The sequence below is a fragment of the Hyla sarda genome, chromosome 12 (genome assembly GCF_029499605.1).
Source record: "Hyla sarda isolate aHylSar1 chromosome 12, aHylSar1.hap1, whole genome shotgun sequence".
Lineage (NCBI taxonomy): Eukaryota > Metazoa > Chordata > Amphibia > Anura > Hylidae > Hyla > Hyla sarda.
Window position 1 is genome coordinate 52,148,907 of NC_079200.1, and position 19,735 is coordinate 52,168,641.

General features: G+C 46.6%; 1 long non-coding RNA gene across 1 annotated transcript; it reads right to left on the reverse strand.

Moving 5' to 3' along the window:
* Window positions 1-836: 836 nt before the first annotated feature.
* LOC130297008 (uncharacterized) lies at window positions 837-1,394 on the reverse strand. The gene is made up of 2 exons (XR_008849366.1): window positions 1,280-1,394; window positions 837-1,178 (listed from the first exon to the last, which is right to left on the reverse strand). It is a non-coding gene; the product is annotated as an uncharacterized LOC130297008 (long non-coding RNA).
* Window positions 1,395-19,735: the final 18,341 nt, after the last annotated feature.

Here is a 19,735-nt window from a genome sequence, read left to right on the forward strand (position 1 = left end):
CTACAACTCACAGCATGCACTGACAGAAAGTGCATGCTGGGAGTTGTACTTTTGCAACATCTGGAGGCACACTGGTTGGAAAACCTTCAGTTAGGTTCTGTTACCTAACTCAGTATTTTCCAACCAGTGTGCCTCCAGCTGTTGCAAAATTGCAACTCTCAACATGTACTGATCTGCTTAGTGATCTCCAAACTGTACTCCTCTAAATCTTGCAATACTACATATCCCAGCATGCCCAAACAGCTGTCTGGGCATGCTGGGAGTTGTAGTTTTGCAACATCTGGAGGGCTACAGTTTAGAGACCACTGTATAGTGGTCTTCTAACTGTAGCCCTCCATATGTTGCTAGGCATCAACTCACTGGCTTCTATAGGATCGCGCACCAGGGAGCCATATCTCATCGCTGCCCGCCTGGTAAGTGACTTCTGGCGCCGATGACCACCAGTTCCCCCACTCTTCCAGGACAAAAGTCGGGGGGCAGAGCGGGGAACCGAACTTTAACTCCCCCACCCCCGAACTGCTATTGGTCAGTCGTCTCTGACCGACCAATAGCAGGAATAGGAGGGGTGGCACCCCTTCCACCTTACCCCTATGCCTTCAGGGGATCGGGGGTGTCTAAGACTCCTTATTTTCCGGTCACTGGAGACCTGTATGACCCGGAATCGCCACAGATCGCCGGTCTGAATTGAACTGATCCCTGACATGGGTGGGGGGGTTCTCAGGACCCCCCCCAGGGGTTTGCGCGTGATGCCTGCTGAGGCATGCTTTGTACACTTTAAAAAAAAAATCACAATTTTTCACAGACAGAAATAAAATAAATGAGTCAAACAAGTCAAAGAACGGTTTAAAAACAGGGGAACTTTATTATTTATTAAAATGTTTGTGTAGGGATTTATGTAACCTTCCATCACTCACAAAGAGCGTACAGTAACTAACTCAGGACAGGAAAAACCTCCAGAGGGGAGGAAACCTGTAGGGAATCCATGGCTACTGTATTGCCCTTCCTCTGGGCATACTAAAGGAGGTTACCTCTGGAATTTGGGCAAAGTGTCTGTGTATGTGCGTGATTCGAGGGTTTATGCCTTCATCCAACTTCTTGCTGTAAGTCCGGAAATATGTGCCTTATTACAACGTCTTGATAGTCCGGAAATGCTACTCCACATCCTGGAAATAGTGCATCTAAGATAGGAAAACAAAAGAGAGATTATTTACATGGTTATTATAGAAATGCACATGGAACTGCACTAAAGACCTTTTGGACACAACAATGTGACACTTACCAATCACAGTGATGTATTCAACTTCACATTCCCGCGCGCCTACAGTGTCCAGCATCGGCCCCTCACTGATGAAGAATGAGCAGGAGCTGTGTTATTTCTGCTCAGTGCTGCTCTCTGGTGGACAATGGTTATGACATCACATGTGTGACACGCTGTTACCTCCTGGGAGTTCTATTTGAGCAGTGCTGCTCTCTGATTGGCTGAAACCTAAAAAAGCTTTTTAATATATTCTGCATGACTGTTACCTAAGGGATTTTTTTTTTTAGCATTTTTTAAATAAAAGGACACTACTCCCTGTGGGTGTGTTATATTTGTTTATACTCAGTATTTGTAATATCATTTGCTGTCAGGGCATGCTTGGAGTTGTAGTTTTTCAACAGCTGGACAGACGTCTGTCGGAAGGGGGGGGGGGGGAGACCACCAAAGATAAGGCAATGTGGGCTTTGAAAAACGCCACAGATACATTGTGTTTAGTCCCAGCCTAAGCCTAGGAACAGACACAATTTTTGTTTGAGGTTTATTTGGTAAAAAATAAAAATAAACACACCACAACAACTGCGTCCTCATTTCTATTCTCCCAAGACGCCATCTTTGTGTAATTTTTGCCAAAACCACTGGAGGAAATTTATCAAAACCTGTAAAGAGGAAAAGTGGTTGCCCATAGCAACCAGATAGTTTCTTTCATTTTTATGTGGTGGGCAGGAGAGAGTAATTGTGTCTAGGGTGTTGTAGTGGTAGTGTAGGGTCTGTTGGTATTAACCCTAAGATGTCATGATGCCAGGGCAAGGTTTCCTTAGTGTTAATAGTCCTACCGCCAACCGTCCCAGAAACGGTAGGGAGAATAACGGAATATCCACAGCAGATTTTATGAATAAACTGAAGAACTTTACTTGAGGATTTTATACAACAGTCTTCAAACATAACAGTCTCTCTAGAGTGAACCGGGATACAGGTTCCTCACAGGTTGTGCTGGGACTCTGAAGCAATGAGCTTTGATGCTAGCCACTGTGCTACTAATTATAATATTTTAGCTGGTAGTAGTCACACAGGATTAGGTAGTTTGAGCTTTGGTAACTCACGTTTTAGTGGCTGCTGGATCTTAGGCTTTGGCCTAGCTGACTTGAATTGATGCTGATGAGATTTGTGCTGCTTGATAGTCCGGAACTAAGAGAGGCAAGAGCTAAGAGAGTGAATTGATTGACTACAGCCCCTTATATATTAAGGAGGCTGGACAAAGCTCATTGGCCGGCAAACCTGTAAGTCCTGACTCAGTGAACTCTGGGTACATCACATGACCCTGTAAGGTCCTTAAACCATAGTACAATCGTAATTAAAGGCACGTGACCTGCTAAGGTCCTATACATAATATTTCCTATACATTAAATATATATATATGAACACAATTTACATGAGGCGACCAGGGGTAAGCCCTGCAAGAGTGCCCTATGAGAGTGAAAAAACTCTGGCTGAGGGGACTTTAGAGAGGGACAGGACCAAGTCCTGTACCGGGACACCACATTTAAAAATGAAAAGTGAAAGAAGCGATCTGATTGGTTGCTATGGGCAACTGGTCAATTTTCCTCTGCACAAGTTTTCATACATGTCCCCCAATGTGTATTACTATTATGATAATAGACTTACCTCCCAACCGTCCCGGATCTGACGTGTCCTGCTTCTGTGATTTCCTGTGATGCACGGAGCCTCAGTGTGATCACTACTCACAGTACAGAGCGAAGCCCCAGGAGATCACAGAGTGTCTGCTCTATCATGTCATCTCCCCTGAGCTAAGAGGAGGCACTCATTGGTCCTGCAGCCTGGGAAAGGCACCTGCATCAACCAATCAGAGGCTTCCTGTTACAGGGGGCAGGGGGAGATGCTGCAGATGGATCAGCTACTTAACCCCTAAAGTAAATTTTTTTCTTATTCAAAATCTTTATTAAGTAATAGTTTTGCAACAGCTGGAGGCACCCTGGTTGGGAAACACTGCATTAAATACACAATTTTGCAGAGAGGTCTCACCAGTCTCTTGTCTTCACTTTCTCCTTTCCCCGGGCGGCTCCAGGTTAAGGAATGTCCGGGGTTGAGGAGGAATTGGGTGGGCAATTATTTATCCCATGGGGCCACATGAGAAACTAAAAATATTGTGGAGGGCCGGGTAATTGTCCCCCAGATCAGGCAGCATAGTTGTCCCCCAGATTAGGAGCATAGTTGTCCCCCAGATTAGGCAGTATAGTTGTCCCCCAGATTAGGCAGCATAGTTGTCCCCCAGATTAGGAGCATAGTTGTCCCCCAGATTAGGAGCATAGTTGTCCCCCAGATTAGGAGCATAGTTGTCCCCCAGATTAGGCAGCATAGTTGTCCCCCAGATTAGGCAGCATAGTTGTCCCCCAGATTAGGCAGCATAGTTGTCCCCCAGATTAGGAGCATAGTTGTCCCCCAGATTAGGCAGCATAGTTGTCCCCCAGATTAGGCAGCATAGTTGTCCCCCAGATTAGGCAGCATAGTTGTCCCCCAGATTAGGAGCATAGTTGTCCCCCAGATTAGGAGCATAGTTGTCCCCCAGATTAGGCAGCATAGTTGTCCCCCAGATTAGGCAGCATAGTTGTCCCCCAGATTAGGCAGCATAGTTGTCCCCCAGATTAGGCAGCATAGTTGTCCCCCAGATTAGGCAGCATAGTTGTCCCCCAGATTAGGCAGCATAGTTGTCCCCCAGATTAGGAGCATAGTTGTCCCCCAGATTAGGCAGCATAGTTGTCCCCCAGATTAGGCAGCATAGTTGTCCCCCAGATTAGGCAGCATAGTTGTCCCCCAGATTAGGAGCATAGTTGTCCCCCAGATTAGGCAGCATAGTTGTCCCCCAGATTAGGAGCATAGTTGTCCCCCAGATTAGGAGCATAGTTGTCCCCCAGATTAGGCAGCATAATTGTCCCCCAGATTAGGCAGCATAGTTGTCCCCCAGATTAGGCAGCATAGTTGTCCCCCAGATTAGGCAGCATAGTTGTCCCCCAGATTAGGCAGCATAGTTGTCCCCCAGATTAGGCAGCATAGTTGTCCCCCAGATTAGGAGCATAGTTGTCCCCCAGATTAGGCAGCATAGTTGTCCCCCAGATTAGGCAGCATAGTTGTCCCCCAGATTAGGAGCATAGTTGTCCCCCAGATTAGGCAGCATAGTTGTCCCCCAGATTAGGCAGCATAGTTGTCCCCCAGATTAGGCAGCATAGTTGTCCCCCAGATTAGGCAGCATAGTTGTCCCCCAGATTAGGCAGCATAGTTGTCCCCCAGATTAGGCAGTTTACCCCCCCCCCCCTACACACACACACACATATATATACACAGACACATAGAGACACATACACAGACACAGACACATATATACACACAGACACATATACACAGACACATATATACACACACACACATATAAACACAGACACTCACCCGCCCTGCGCTGCAGATGGAGACAGAATACACGGCTCTGCCTATGGAGGGTTGTAAGACTGCACGGGGCAGAGGGAAGGAGGGGGAGGGGGAGAGAGGAGACAGGAGGTGCACGCCCCCTCCCCAGCACTGTACAGTCTCTTCCTGTCATCGCACGGAGCTCTCCCTGTCACAGGCTGCTGGTGTCAGACCTGGGCATTGTACGGCCGGTGCATTGCCGTGGAATGAGATTTGCCATAGAATGAGATGGTCCGCCTCCATCACATCCTATTGGCTCTCTCTTGTCACGTGACATATTTAAACGTCACGCATCGATGCGCACAGCAGTGTCAATTTGGCTATCACAGGGAGAGGATCTCCTCACCCTGTGATAGCTGAAGCTGTACGGAGCTCTCATGGCCTCTGTGGCCCGACAGAAGTTCACACATGTACGCAGCACATACGGCTGCCTCATATACATTTACTGTTGATCCACAGCGCTATCGGGATCCCGATGCCGCTGTCATCAATGTGCGTCCCCGCGAGCGCCCCATGCCCGCAGCTCTACTCCCCGTCCTCCGCCCCCCGCAGCTCTACTCCCCGTCCCCCGCTGCTCTACTCCCCGTCCCGTTAACGCTCAGGGAGCGGGGAACAGAAAGTAGAGCATCGGGCGCAGGTTAAGTTATTCGCGTAGTGCTGCGCATGCGCAGTACTACTTTACCTGCGCCCGATGCTCTACTTTCTGTTCCCCGCTCCCTGAGCGTTAACGGGACGGGGAGTACAGCTGCGGGGGGCGGAGGACGGGGAGTAGAGCAGCGGGGGACGGGGAGTACAGCTGCGGGCATGGGGCGCTCGCGGGGACGCACACTGATGACAGCGCCATCGGGCGTAGGAATCCCCATAGCGATGTGGATCGCTCCCTGAGCGTTCACAGGGGATGGAGAGTAGAGCTGCGTAGGACGGGGAGTAGAGCTGCGGGGGGCGGGGAGTAGAGCTGCGGGGGACGGGGAGTAGAGATGCGGGGGACGGGGAGTAGAGCTGCGGGGGACGGGGAGTAGAGATGCGGGGGACGGGGAGTAGAGCTGCGGGGGGCGGGGAGTAGAGCTGCGGGGGACGGGGAGTAGAGATGCGGGGGACGGGGAGTAGAGCTGCGGGGGACGGGGAGTAGAGATGCGGGGGACGGGGAGTAGAGCTGCGGGGGACGGGGAGTAGAGATGCGGGGGACGGGGAGTAGAGCTGCGGGGGACGGGGAGTAGAGCTGCGGGGGACGGGGAGTAGAGCTGCGGGGGACGGGGAGTAGAGATGCGGGGGACGGGGAGTAGAGATGCGGGGGACGGGGAGTAGAGATGCGGGGGACGGGGTGTAGAGCTGCGGGCGTGGGGATCCTAATGACAGCGCCATCGGGCATCGGGATCCCGATAGCGCTGTGGATCAACAGTAAATGTATATGAGGCAGCCGTATGAGCTGCGTACATGTGTGAACTTCTGTCGGGCCACAGAGGCCATGAGAGCTCCGTACAGCTTCAGCTATCACAGGGTGAGGAGATCCTCTCCCTGTGATAGCCAAATTGACACTGCTGTGCGCATCGATGCGTGACGTTTAAATATGTCACGTGACAAGAGAGAGCCAATAGGATGTGATGGAGGCGGACCATCTCATTCTATGGCAAATCTCATTCCACGGCAATGCACCGGTCATGAAAGCAGTGCTGTTCTGGGGATGCTGCTCAGTCCGCCCCTGTCAGTGAATGAAAAATACCGGCCATTGCATGGCCGGTATTTTTCATCCAAACTTACCGACACAGCCCGGAATGTAGATGAAAATACCGGCTGTGCCGGTAAAATACCGGCAGGGTGGCAACCCTACCTGACACCCGCTGCGATCCTCCTGATGTGAATGTCGGGATCAGCTGTTCTCAGGGCTACAGAGCCGGGAGAACAGCTGACGCTGAGCCGTAGGTATACATCGTATATCTACTGCCCAGCAAGAACTTACAGTGAGCCTGCAATGTGTATATACAGTATACACATTGCTGGCTCACTTAACCCCTTGCTGAGCTGTGCGCTATGCGCAAGCCCAGCAAGGGAAGACTTAACTTACACTGCTGGACAGTGTAGGTTAACCCTTTGGGCGGTATACACTTTATACAGCTATCTATAGATAGCTGTATACAGTGTATACAGAAGATGAAGTCCAGCTTACTTCCCTGAGTCCGGGGCCGGGTTCGTGTAGCTCCGCCCCCCTAGTGATGACGTCATTAGGGGCGGAGCTACAGAAGGGAACAAGGCTAGTTAATCTGAAGCTCTGTTCACATTGTACGTTTTGTATAATGTGAACAGACCCTTCTGGCAGTGTCTACCCAGACAGGGAGACTCCAGCTGTTGCTAAACTACAACTCCCAGCATGCCCAGACAGCCAAAGGCTGTCTGGGCATGCTGGGAGTTGTAGTTTTGCACCAATTGGTTGCTCCCTGTTTGGGTAGACATTGCATCATGGGTGCTCTCCCCAGCGGACAGCGCCAAAAATGTCATAACCAATTTTTTGTGTTTTTTTTTTCTCTTTTCAGATCCGTGTATGCAGAGGATTACTGCGGATTCGATGGATTACGGCGGATTATTTATTTTTTCCTTTAATAAAATGGTTAACAAGGGCTGTGGGGGAGTGTTTTTTTAAATAAAATAATTTTTCCAATGTGTTGTGTTTTTTTTATTTTTATTGAATTTTCAGGGCTAGTAGCGGAAGCTGTCTTATTGACGGAATCCATTACTAGGCCAGGGCTTAGTGCTAGCCCCAAAAACAGCTAGCGCTAACCCCCAATTATTACCCCGGTACCCACCGCCACAGGGGTGCCGGGAAGAGCCGGTACCAACAGGCCCGGAGCGTCAAAAATGAAAATACGGAGAACCCTATGCGTTTTTTTTTTTTTTATTTAAATAAAAAATTTTAAAAAAAAAACGCATAGGGTTCCCCGTATTTTCATTCTCAGCACAATACCAACCAAACAGCAACAGCCTGACGTTACCAGGGTGGGCGAGGACCATTGTTACTGGCCCTCCCCAGCCTAAATAACGCCAGCCTGTTACCGCCTAGGCCCAGGAGCGCCATTTTGACGCTCCGGGCCTGTTGGTACCGGCTCTTCCCGGCACCCCTGTGGCGGTGGGTACCGGGGTAATAATTGGGGGTTAGCGCTAGCTGTTTTGGGGGCTAGCACTAAGCCCTGGCCTAGTAATGGATTCCGTCAATAAGACAGCTTCCACTACTAACCCTGAAAATTCAATAAAAAAAAAAAAAAAACACAACACATTGGAAAAATTATTTTATTTAAAAAAACACTCCCCCACAGCCCTCGTTAACCATTTTATTAAAGGAAAAATAAATAATCCGCCGTAATCCATCGAATCCGCAGTAATCCTCTGCATACACGGATCTGAAACGAGAAGAAAAAAACACAAAAAATTGGTTATGACATTTTTGGCGCAGTCCGCTGGGGAGAGCACCCATGATGCAATGTCTACCCAAACAGGGAGCCACCAATTGGTGCAAAACTACAACTCCCAGCATGCCCAGACAGCCTTTGGCTGTCTGGGCATGCTGGGAGTTGTAGTTTAGCAACAGCTGGAGTCTCCCTGTCTGGGTAGACACTGCCAGAAGGGTCTGTTTACATTATACAAAACGTACAATGTGAACAGAGCTTCAGATTAACTAGCCTTGTTCCCTTCTGTAGCTCCGCCCCTAATGACGTCATCACTAGGGGGCGGAGCTACACGAACCCGGCCCGGGACTCAGGGAAGTAAGCTGGACTTCATCTTCTGTATACACTGTATACAGCTATCTATAGATAGCTGTATATTGTGTATACCGCCCAAAGGGTTAACTTACACTGTCCAGCAGTGTAAGTTAACTCTTCCCTTGCTGGGCTTGCGCATAGCGCACAGCTCAGCAAGGGGTTAAGTGAGCCAGCAATGTGTATACTGTATACACATTGCAGGCTCACTGTAAGTTCTTGCTGGGCAGTAGATATACGATGTATACCTACGGCTCAGCGTCAGCTGTTCTCCCGGCTCTGTAGCCCTGAGAACAGCTGATCCCGACATTCACATCAGGAGGATCGCAGGGGGTGTCAGGAGGAGTGACATCCCTGGGATCTGTCCCTTACTGCAGGTACTAATACTCCCAACATGGAGCACACTCTGCTCCATGCTGGGAGCTGTAGTACCTGCATTAATAGACATATGGCAGCGAGTGTAACTTCTGACACCCGCTGCGATCTGTCTATTAATACAGGTACTACAGCTCCCAGCATGGAGCAGAGTGTACTCCATGTTGGGAGTAGTAGTACTTGTAGTAAAGGAGAGATCACTGCGGGTATCACTCCTGACACCCGCTGCGATCCTCCAGTATAATGTATGAATGCGGCGGCCGCTCTTCTATGGTCCCCTGCACAGCCGTATATATACACATATTCCTATTTCTCACAGAGAGCTGTGATTGGCTGGAACCATCTGGCCAATCACAGCTCTGCGGGAAATATGAATATGTGTATATATACGTGATTGCAGGGGACCATAGAAGAGCAGCCACCGCATCTGTACATTATACAAGAGGATCGCAAGGGACCCCTGCGATCTGTCAATTAGTACAGGTAACTACTACTCCCATCATGGAAGAGTGTGTTCCATGCTGGGAGTAGTAGTACTACCTAAAAAATGTTTTAAAAAAAAAAAGTGAAAAACACGCACACACTACATTTTCATTATTGTCGGCTACATTTTTAGTGCTTTACTCGCTCACATAAATTGATCCCTGTTTAAAAATTAATAAACATTTCATAATAAAAATCATACATTTCATTAGATACAATTTTTTCCATCACCACTGTTACATAGTTAGTACGGTCGAAAAAAGACATATGTCCATCAAGTTCAACCAGGGAATTAAGGGGTAGGGGTGTGGCGCGATATTGGGGAAGGGATGGGATTTTATATTTCTTCATAAGCATTAATGTTATTTTGTTCCATAAATGTATCTAATCCTGTTTTAAAGCTGTTAATTGTTCCTACTGTGACCAGTTCCTGAGGTAGACCGTTCCATAAATTCACAGTCCTCACGGTAAAGAAGGCGTGTCGCCCCTTGAGACTAAACTTTTTCTTCTCCAGACGGAGGGAGTGTCCCCTCGTCCTTTGGGGGGGTTTAACCTGGAACAGTTTTTCTCCATATTTTTTGTATGGGCCATTAATATACTTATATACGTTTATCATATCCCCCCTTAAACGTCTCTTCTCAAGACTAAACAATTGTAACTCCTTTAATCGCTCCTCATAGCTAAGATGTTCCATGCCCCATATTAGTTTAGTCGCGCGTCTCTGCACCCTTTCCAACTCCGCAGTGTCCCTTTTATGGACAGGTGCCCAAAACTGAACAGCATATTCCAGGTGAGGCCGTACCAATGCTTTATAAAGGGGGAGTATTATGTCCCTGTCCCTTGAGTCCATGCCTCTTTTTATACATGACAATATCCTGCCGGCTTTGGAAGCAGCAGCCTGACATTGCATGCTATTCTGTAGTCTGTGATCTACAAGTACACCCAGATCCTTCTCTACCAGTGACTCTGCCAGTTTAATCCCCCCTAAGACATACGATGCATGCAGGTTATTAGTACCCAGATGCATAACTTTACATTTATCCACATTGAACCTCATTTGCCAAGTGGATGCCCAGACACTTAGTCTATCCAAGTCATCCTGTAACTTATGCACATCCTCTATAGACTGTACCGTGCTACAAAGCTTGGTGTCATCTGCAAAGATAGAAACAGAGCTGTTAATACCATCCTCTATATCATTGATAAATAAATTAAACAACAGCGGGCCCAGTACTGAACCTTGGGGTACACCACTAATTACCGGGGACCAATCAGAGTACGAATCATTGACCACCACTCTCTGGGTACGATCCATGAGCCAGTGTTCAATCCAGTTACAAACTAAAGTTTCCAAGCCCAAGGACCTTAACTTACCTGTCAGACGTCTGTGAGGGACAGTATCAAATGCTTTGGCAAAATCCAGAAACACTATATCCACAGCCATTCCTCTGTCAAGGCTTCTACTCACCTCTTCATAAAAGCAAATTAGATTGGTTTGACAACTTCTATCCTTAGTAAACCCATGCTGGCTATCACTTATAATACAATTATCCCCTATGTATTCCTGTATGTAATCCCTTATAAGTCCTTCAAACAATTTACCCACAATGCACGTTAAACTTACCGGTCTATAGTTTCCTGGGGAAGACCTAGAGCCCTTCTTGAAGATTGGCACCACATTCGCCTTGCGCCAGTCCCTTGGCACAATACCAGACACCATAGAATCTCTAAATATCATGAACAGGGGTACAGATATTACTGAACTTACCTCTCTAAGAACTCTTGGGTGTAGTCCATCCGGCCCTGGGGATTTGCTTACATTTATATCACTTAACTTACCTTGTACCATCTCTACATTAAGCCAGTTCAGTACATTACATGATGTGTTACCAGCACTGACCTGGCCAATGTCAGCTCCTTTTTCCCTAGTATATACAGAACTAAAGAACCCATTCAGTAGCTCCGCCTTCTCTTGATCGCCTGTGACAACCTCCCCATTATCATTATTAAGGGGTCCTACATGCTCTGTCCTTTTTTTTTTTTGCATTTATATATCTAAAAAAATATTTAGGATTAGTTTTGCTTTCTTTGGCCACCTGTCTCTCATTTTGAATTTTTGCTGTTTTTATTACATTTTTACAGATTTTATTAAGCTCTTTGTACTGTTTAAATGTTATCGCTGACCCATCAGATTTGTATTTTTTGAAGGCAATTTTTTTGTTGTTTATTGCTCTTTTAACATCATGTGTCAGCCATGTAGGATTTAATTGTAATCGTTTATATTTGTTCCCCTTTGGTATATATTTAGCTGTATAGTTATTTAGAGTTGATTTAAAGATGTCCCATTTACCTTCTGTATCAGTATTTGAGAACACTTCCCCCCAGTCTATGTCCTGTAGTGCAGCCCTCAGCCCAGGGAAGTTTGCCTTTTTAAAGTTATATGTTTTTGCCTTCCCCGCCTGTCTTTGTTTTCTACATTTTAAGTCAAAAGTAACTATATTGTGGTCGCTATTACCAAGGTTTTCCCGCACAGTTACATTACCAATCAGCTCTGCGTTGTTGGAAATGATCAGATCCAACAAGGCATCACTTCTTGTTGGGTCCTCCACAAACTGGCCCATAAAATTATCCTGCAATAAATTTAGGAATTGTCGCCCCTTTGTAGTTTTAGCCAACCCCGGACCCCAATCTATATCTGGATAGTTAAAATCTCCCATTATTACCACTGTACCTGCCCGGGCGGCCCTCTCTATTTGTTTATGAAGCCGAACATCTATCTCTTCAGTGATATTAGGGGGTCTGTAGATTACCCCAAATATTATTTTTTCAGTATTTCCCTCCTTTTGTAATTCTACCCACAGTGATTCCACCTCCTCAAAATCATCACACACTATGGCATCGTTCACACTGACTTTCATACCACTTCTTACATACAGACAGACTCCACCACCTTTTCTGTTCATTCTATCCTTGCGAAACAATGTAAACCCCTGCAGATTGACAGCCCAGTCATGCGAGGAGTCCAGCCATGTCTCAGTGACCCCAACTATATCAATATGTTCCTCCAGTATCAAGGCCTCAAGCTCCCCCATTTTATTTGCTAGGCTTCTGGCATTTGTGAACATACACTTTACATTTCCATCCTTTATGTTATTGGGGTTAATGGGATTCAAGGGTGTAAGTTTTATTTTCCTATGAAGCCTATTCCTATTAACTATTCTAACCCCTCCCTCCGGTCCACCCCCAGGTACATTTATAATTCCCACCTCTCTATCTACACTATCTTCCCCCTCTTTGCTGTAGGTTCCCTCCCCCCAAGTCCCTAGTTTAAACACTCCTCCACCCTTCTAGCCATCTTCTCCCCAAGCAAAGCTGCACCCTCCCCATTGAGGTGCAGCCCGTCCCTACGGTAGAGCCGGTAACCGACAGCGAAGTCAGCCCAGTTCTCCATGAACCCAAACCCTTCCTTCCTACACCAGCTTCTGAGCCACTTGTTTACCTCCCTGATCTCCCGCTGCCTCTCTGGTGTGGCTCGTGGTACTGGTAGTATTTCAGAAAATACTACCTTGGAGGTCCTTGCCTTAAGCTTGCGGCCTAAGTCCCTGAAATCATTTTTAAGGACACTCCACCTACCTCTTACTTTGTCATTGGTGCCAATATGTACCATGACTGCTGGGTCCTCTCCAGCCCCGCCCAGCAACCTGTCAACCCGATCCGCGATGTGCCGAACTCGTGCGCCAGGCAGACAACACACTGTTCGGCGATCCCGGTCTTTGTGACAGATTGCCCTGTCTGTCCCCCTAATAATTGAGTCCCCCACCACTAGTACCTGTCTGGCCTGCCCTGTACTCCTCCCTCCCTCCTTACTGGAGCAGACACCCCCCTGGCGGTCAGAGGCGGTATCCTGCTGCAGTTCTGCTAGCTCTGTAATGGCATCCCCCTCATCTGCCAAGCGGGCAAACTTGTTGGGGTGTGCCAGTTCAGGACTAGCCTCCCTGACACTTTTTCCCCTACCCCTCTTTCTAACTGTAACCCAGCTAACTGCCTGACTGTCCTGCAACTCCGTCCCACTGTCCTCCCCCACCTCTATTCCCGAGAGTGCCTGCTCAGTGAGCACGAGACTCCTCTCCATGTTGTTAATGCTTCTCATTGTTGCCAGTCGCCCCTCTAGATCCAGGATCTGGGCTTCCAAACGGACAACTAGCACACATCTCGCACAACAATATGCACCCTCAAACTGTTGTTCAAGGATTGCATACATTGAACAGGATGTACATTGGACTGCATTTTCCAACATGGAGGCCATCTAGTTATGGGGATTTCACAAATGTATAGGAAAAAACAGACAGTCAAAATGACACTTAAAATTTTTTGTAGACCTTGTGGGTTCAGAAATTAACACTCACAGCGATCTCAACCTCCTGCTTTCAAACTCCTGTTTTTGTAACTCCTCTTTCACGCCCCCTCTTACACAGCAACACTCAGAAGAGCAAGCTCTCAATAAGAGTCCCAAGCTAAGATTTATACACCTGTGCCCAATCTACTCCTCCTCCCCCTAGAGGTGGAACAGAGAAAAAAAAAAAAAAAATGAAAAAGGGTGTTTAAACTCTAACAGTTATCCCACTATGTGCAAAAGAGAAAAACTTACCCAAAATATGAATGTAGACTATAGGCAGTCGCACCCACTCCACAGATTCACTCCGCACAACAGATAATCACAGTTTTTGTAACTCCTCTTTCACGCCCCCTCTTACACAGCAACACTCAGAAGAGCAAGCGTATCTTTTTTATTATGATTTTTTTATGATACCCTACGAAATTTTAATAAAAAAGGTATCTCCATAACTTTTTAGGATCGCTAAAGTCCAAAAAAAGAATAAAAAGATTTACCGAATGTACCCGAATACCGAATGTATCCGAAAAATCAAACTATCTGTATCCTTTTTATTAACTTTGTTATCAGAATTAATTCTTCACGTCGTTTACGGATAACGAATGCATTTGTTATTTACAGGTCGGGAAATAACGAATGTATTCGTTACTTTGCTATTCGTATTATCGTATTATCGTGGCTATTCGGGAATGTTCAAAATATGTTTTCGTGCATTCGGATGGGTCCGAATGCACGAAAACGGTAAAATTCGTTAATTTAGACATTCGTGCCGAACCGAATTGCACATGTCTAGTAGATAGCAATAGCTATTTGGACTTTTCTAGCTCCCATTACAATAAATGGATTTCTAACATCCCGTAAGGTCAGTTCAAGCGAATTAGACGGAACTGCTCTTCTTTGGAAGATTTTAAACTCCAGAGCAACACTCTTAAAACTCGCTTTATAGCGAAGAAATATCCTAAGGCCATTATAGAGTCGGCATACAAGAAGGCCAGCTTACAGACACAAGCCGAATGTCTGTCTAAAACAACACGCAACAATTCCAAAAACTATGACTGGTCCTCCAATTTTATTACCACCTTCACACGGGAACATACGCAGGTTAAGGAAATTCTATCCAAACACTGGTCGATCCTATTAAAAGATCCCTACCTATGTGACATTCTACCCCACAAACCCTCGGTCACTTTTAGACGTGGGCGCACTCTACGCAATATAGTCGCCCCTAGCAGACTAAGAGCTGCTACTTCTGGCCAGACTAATAATTTTTTGACCAGTATAGGTAGCTATCAATGTGGCATCACAAGATGTAAATGTTGTGCCAGTATTAATAATCGCTTTAAAAAATTCACGTCCACCAAAACAGGCGAGCATTTTAATATCAAAACCTTTTTAAACTGTTCCTCTCAATATGTGATATATCTACTGGAATGCCCTTGCAAACTCCAATATGTGGGCCGTACCATCCGTTGCCTACGGGAAAGAATTAACAAACATCGTAGCAACACCGTTCATGGTTTCTTGCTACACAGTGTCTCCAGCCACCTGCTTCAGGTACACAAGCAAGATTTCCGATGCATTACGGTTACACCTATTGAAGGCATCTTAAAAGAGGACCCGCAAAGATTCAGTACATTGAGGAAAAGAGAGAACTTTTGGATCTATAAACTCAAAACTCTTGGACCCGGAGGCCTTAATGAACTTATTTAATGCTCCCTGTAATCCTCACCAATATTATTATTATCTGTCCACAGGGTTATCTGTTTCTCTTGTATCAATTACTCAATATTTGTTATATATACTTTTGGTCCAATATTTACTCACTAATTTATCGAGTGTTTACATTTTAACATATTTTGCATCTTATTTACCGTTTGCTTCTATGTGGTTTTACTAACATCCCAACACTGCGTATTTATAATGGGTTTGTTTACTCCATATCTCTAAATTTTATATTTATGACATTTATATTTATATTGATTTCCCTTATGTTAATATTGATTTTATATCCATGAATTTTATACATATATAGATTTATATCCATATTTATAATATTTACATTTATATCTTTACTTTCATTTTATATCAATTTTTTTACCGTATTTTCCTATATACTGTTATTCTTTTATCTAATTTACCATAGACATTTGGGCTTCTGCTTTATATGTCACACTCTTTACGACGAGGTTGTTGGTGATTTATTGCCCCCTTACGTTCGGTTTTATTATCATTATATTAAAACCCTCTTATCTATTTTATTCTAAACTTCTATGTGTATACTTGTCATAGACAGCTATGGTTCTGTTACCACTCATATATTCTTACATTTTGGTTATGTTACCCCTATGCCCTGATTTATTATGGCTCTCTAGACACGCTTCATCTGATAATCATGGGTCTATGATCCATTCCTATTACCGTATATACACGAGTATAAGCCGAGTTTTTCAGCACGATTTTTCGTGCTGAAAACACCCCCCTCGGCTTATACTCGAGTGAACTCCCCCACCCGCAGTGGTCTTCAACCTGCGGACCTCCAGAGGTTTCAAAACTACCACTCCCAGCAAGCCCGGGCAGCCATCGGCTGTCCGGGCTTGCTGGGAGTTGTAGATTTGAAACCTCCGGAGGTCCGCAGGTTGAAGACCACTGCGGCCTTCGACATCATCCAGCCCCCTCTCACCCCCCTTTAGTTCTGAGTACTCACCTCCGCTCGGCGCTGGTCCGGTCCTGCAGGGCTGTCCGGAGAGGAGGTGGTCCGGTGGGATAGTGGTTCCGGGCTGCTATCTTCACCGGGGAGGCCTCTTCTAAGCGCTTCGGGCCCGGCCTCAGAATAGTCACGTTGCCTTGACAACGACGCAGAGGTGCGTTCATTGCCAACGTACTTCTGCGTCATTGTCAAGGCAACGCCTCTATTCCGGGCCGGAAGCGCGGAGAAGAGGCGCCCCCGGTGAAGATAGCAGCCCGGACCACCTCCTCACCGGACCACCTCCTCTCCGGACAGCCCTGCAGGACCGGACCAGCGCCGAGTGGAGGTGAGTACTCAGAACTAAAGGGGGTGAGAGGGGGCTGGATGATGTCGAAGGCCGCAGTGGTCTTCAACCTGCGGACCTCCGGAGGTTTCAAAACTACAACTCCCAGCAAGCCCGGACAGCCGATGGCTGCCCGGGCTTGCTGGGAGTTGTAGTTTTGAAACCTCTGGAGGTCCGCAGGTTGAAGACCACTGAGGGCGAATGATGAGAAGAGGATGATGAAGGGGGGGGGGGTGGTGGGATGATGGCAAGAGGATGATGAAGGGGGGGGTGGGATGATGAAGGGGGGATGTGTGGGATGATGACAAGGGGATGATGAAGGGGGGATGTGTGGGATGATGACAAGGGGATGATGAAGGGGGGATGTGTGGGATGATGACAAGGGGATGATGAAGGGGGGATGTGCGGGATGATAAGGGGATGATGAAGGGGGGATGTGTGGGATGATGACAAGGGGATGATGAAGGGGGGATTTGTGGGATGATAAGGGGATGATGAAGGGGGGATGTGTGGGATGATGAAAAGGGGATGATGATGAGGATGTTAATGACGGATCTGGATGATGACAGGAGGGGATGATGTATTTCCCACCCTAGGCATATACTCCAGTCAATAACTTTTCCTGGGATTTTGGGTTGAAATTAGGGGTCTCGGCTTATACTCGGGTAGGCTTATACTCGAGTATATACGGCAATCTCCCTTTTCCTCTCCCCCTCCTTATTCCCCCCACCCCCTCTCTTTTTCTTTACATTTTATTATTTCTGGCAGTCCATTTGCAACTGCTGTAGGCCCTTAACTTTTAGCCCACCCCTATGAGTGTTTTTCTAGTTCTAATCGCGCTGCCTATTTATCATGTTCCGCCCCTTTTGTCACGGGGTAGGGCTAGTAACTCCGACCATCGTAAATGACGGCCTCGCTTCCATCGTCCCATTCATAGCAACACGTCCCTAACAACCAGCAGGGACGCGTCGCTTCCTGCATACAGCGCGGCAATGCCAGCTGATTGGCCGGACCGTGCAGTCCGCTGATGGGTCAATGCAGCTGTACGTCGCTGATTGGCTCTATCCCCCCGCCTCCCATGTGGTTAGCGACGCATCCCTAGCAATCATCTCGGGATGAGTGCTGTCGTTATCTGCACTTATATATGTCGCTGCTTCAATGCAGCATCACAGAACATCCACCCCTTTAGCCTACCATGGTTCACACTATACAATTATACATCCTTTCCTTACTATATTTTCATGTTTTTATGATTGTTGATTCTATGCTAGGTGTGTAAGGGCAACACCTGTAGTGACCTTTGACCATTCTAGCCACGCCCACTTTGCGTTTTTGGCGCCTGTTCACATTGTATTTAAACTTGCCATGTGTCCTATGTATGTTATGCTGATCTGATGAAGAGGGGTTTACCCTCAAAACGCGTCATCTTGTCCATTTTATTGTTTTTTTTAAATAAAATGTCCTGCTGAGGACTTTCCTATTACCTTTGGCATCCGCCTCATCTGTCTACAAGAGTCTGCAGCTCATACCTGAGGGTTTTTTCCTGCTCTACTTCTAATATTGACTCCCAGGATGACTTGTTTCCTCCTGCAACCCATCGGCATAGCAGCGACTCGCACTACAGTACCCAGATTATATCGTGGGTGATATGCTTTTTTGCATAGATCTCAAGGATCTTTCATCTATAACCCATTGCCTCCGGTGTTTTTGAGCTAGCAGCGCCTGGATTATCGTTGGTCCATCTTCCTCTACCCCCTCGCAAAGTAAGATTAAGGTCACCACATAAGACAACAGTGCCCCTAAGTAGCGGGAGAGCAACATCAATAAAGTCAAGCAAAAAGGGGATCTGTTGGAGATTCGGGCAGTAGACATTAAGAATCGTGAATTTGTGTCCCCCAATACTTAAAGAAAAGATAAAGTAACGTGCATCCGGGGCAAACGTACAGTTCAGAACCTGATGGGGAAGAGACTTGTGAATGGTGATCGCCACCCCACAGGATCTGGACAGAGGATTGTCAGCACAGAACCAGAAGGTGTAGTGTGGATGTTTGAGAGAGGGTGTGTGGCCTACCTTAAAATGTGTCTCTTGAAAACATACCAGATGAGCCCGTTGCTTGTGACAATGGTGAAGGATCTGAGCCCTTTTTTCCGGGGTGTTGAGACCTTTGGCATCAAAAGAAATAATCTTAAGATCTGCCATGAGAAACTCAGAGAAACAGAGAGAAAACAAAAAACCAGAGTTAGTACAGGAATGAGGTGCTATTATGGGGGGTCAGATAAAAAAAAAGGGGGGGGGGAAACAAAACACAGGGATAAGACAAGGGGGAAAAACAAAAAGGAGCAACACAAAAGGAGAACAAGTACACAACAAGAGCAGCAAACACCTACACAAGACAGACCAACAGAACAAGAGAGAAGAGAAAGAAGAAAAGAAAAGAAAAAAGAGGGGTAACGAAATAAGCAGTAGACAGACAGAGAGAAGAGACTACTGCTGCGGAAACTAACAAGAACAATAAGTAGTAAAGGAGGGAAGAAGTCCCAAGGACCAGATCGTCCCCAGGAGCCCTATACCTATAGGGGGGTAAAGTTAGTCAGGTAGCGAGAGAGACAGAACCCACTACACTGCTGAATATGTAACAGTAGCTGAAAAGAGCCCAAAAGTGCTAGATGACAATGAAAATGAGTCAGATGAAAAGGGGGAAAAACATACAAAAAGCACAATTAGAGGCACTGGGGAGAGAATAGTGACATTACAGTTTCTAATACAATAATCCCAAATCCCCAAATGGCAACTATCAGTAGCACCAGAAGATAACATTAATAAAAATGAGCAATCAACTGCTAAATAGCACATTTCTAGTGGAAAGATCAAGTGGGAGGTTGCGAGGCCCTACGAGAAGCAGCAGCCACCGAGGGCAGCTGCGACTGGCGAGACTGAGGGGCCACTCGGGGTCCGCGAGAGTCTCTAGGAGGG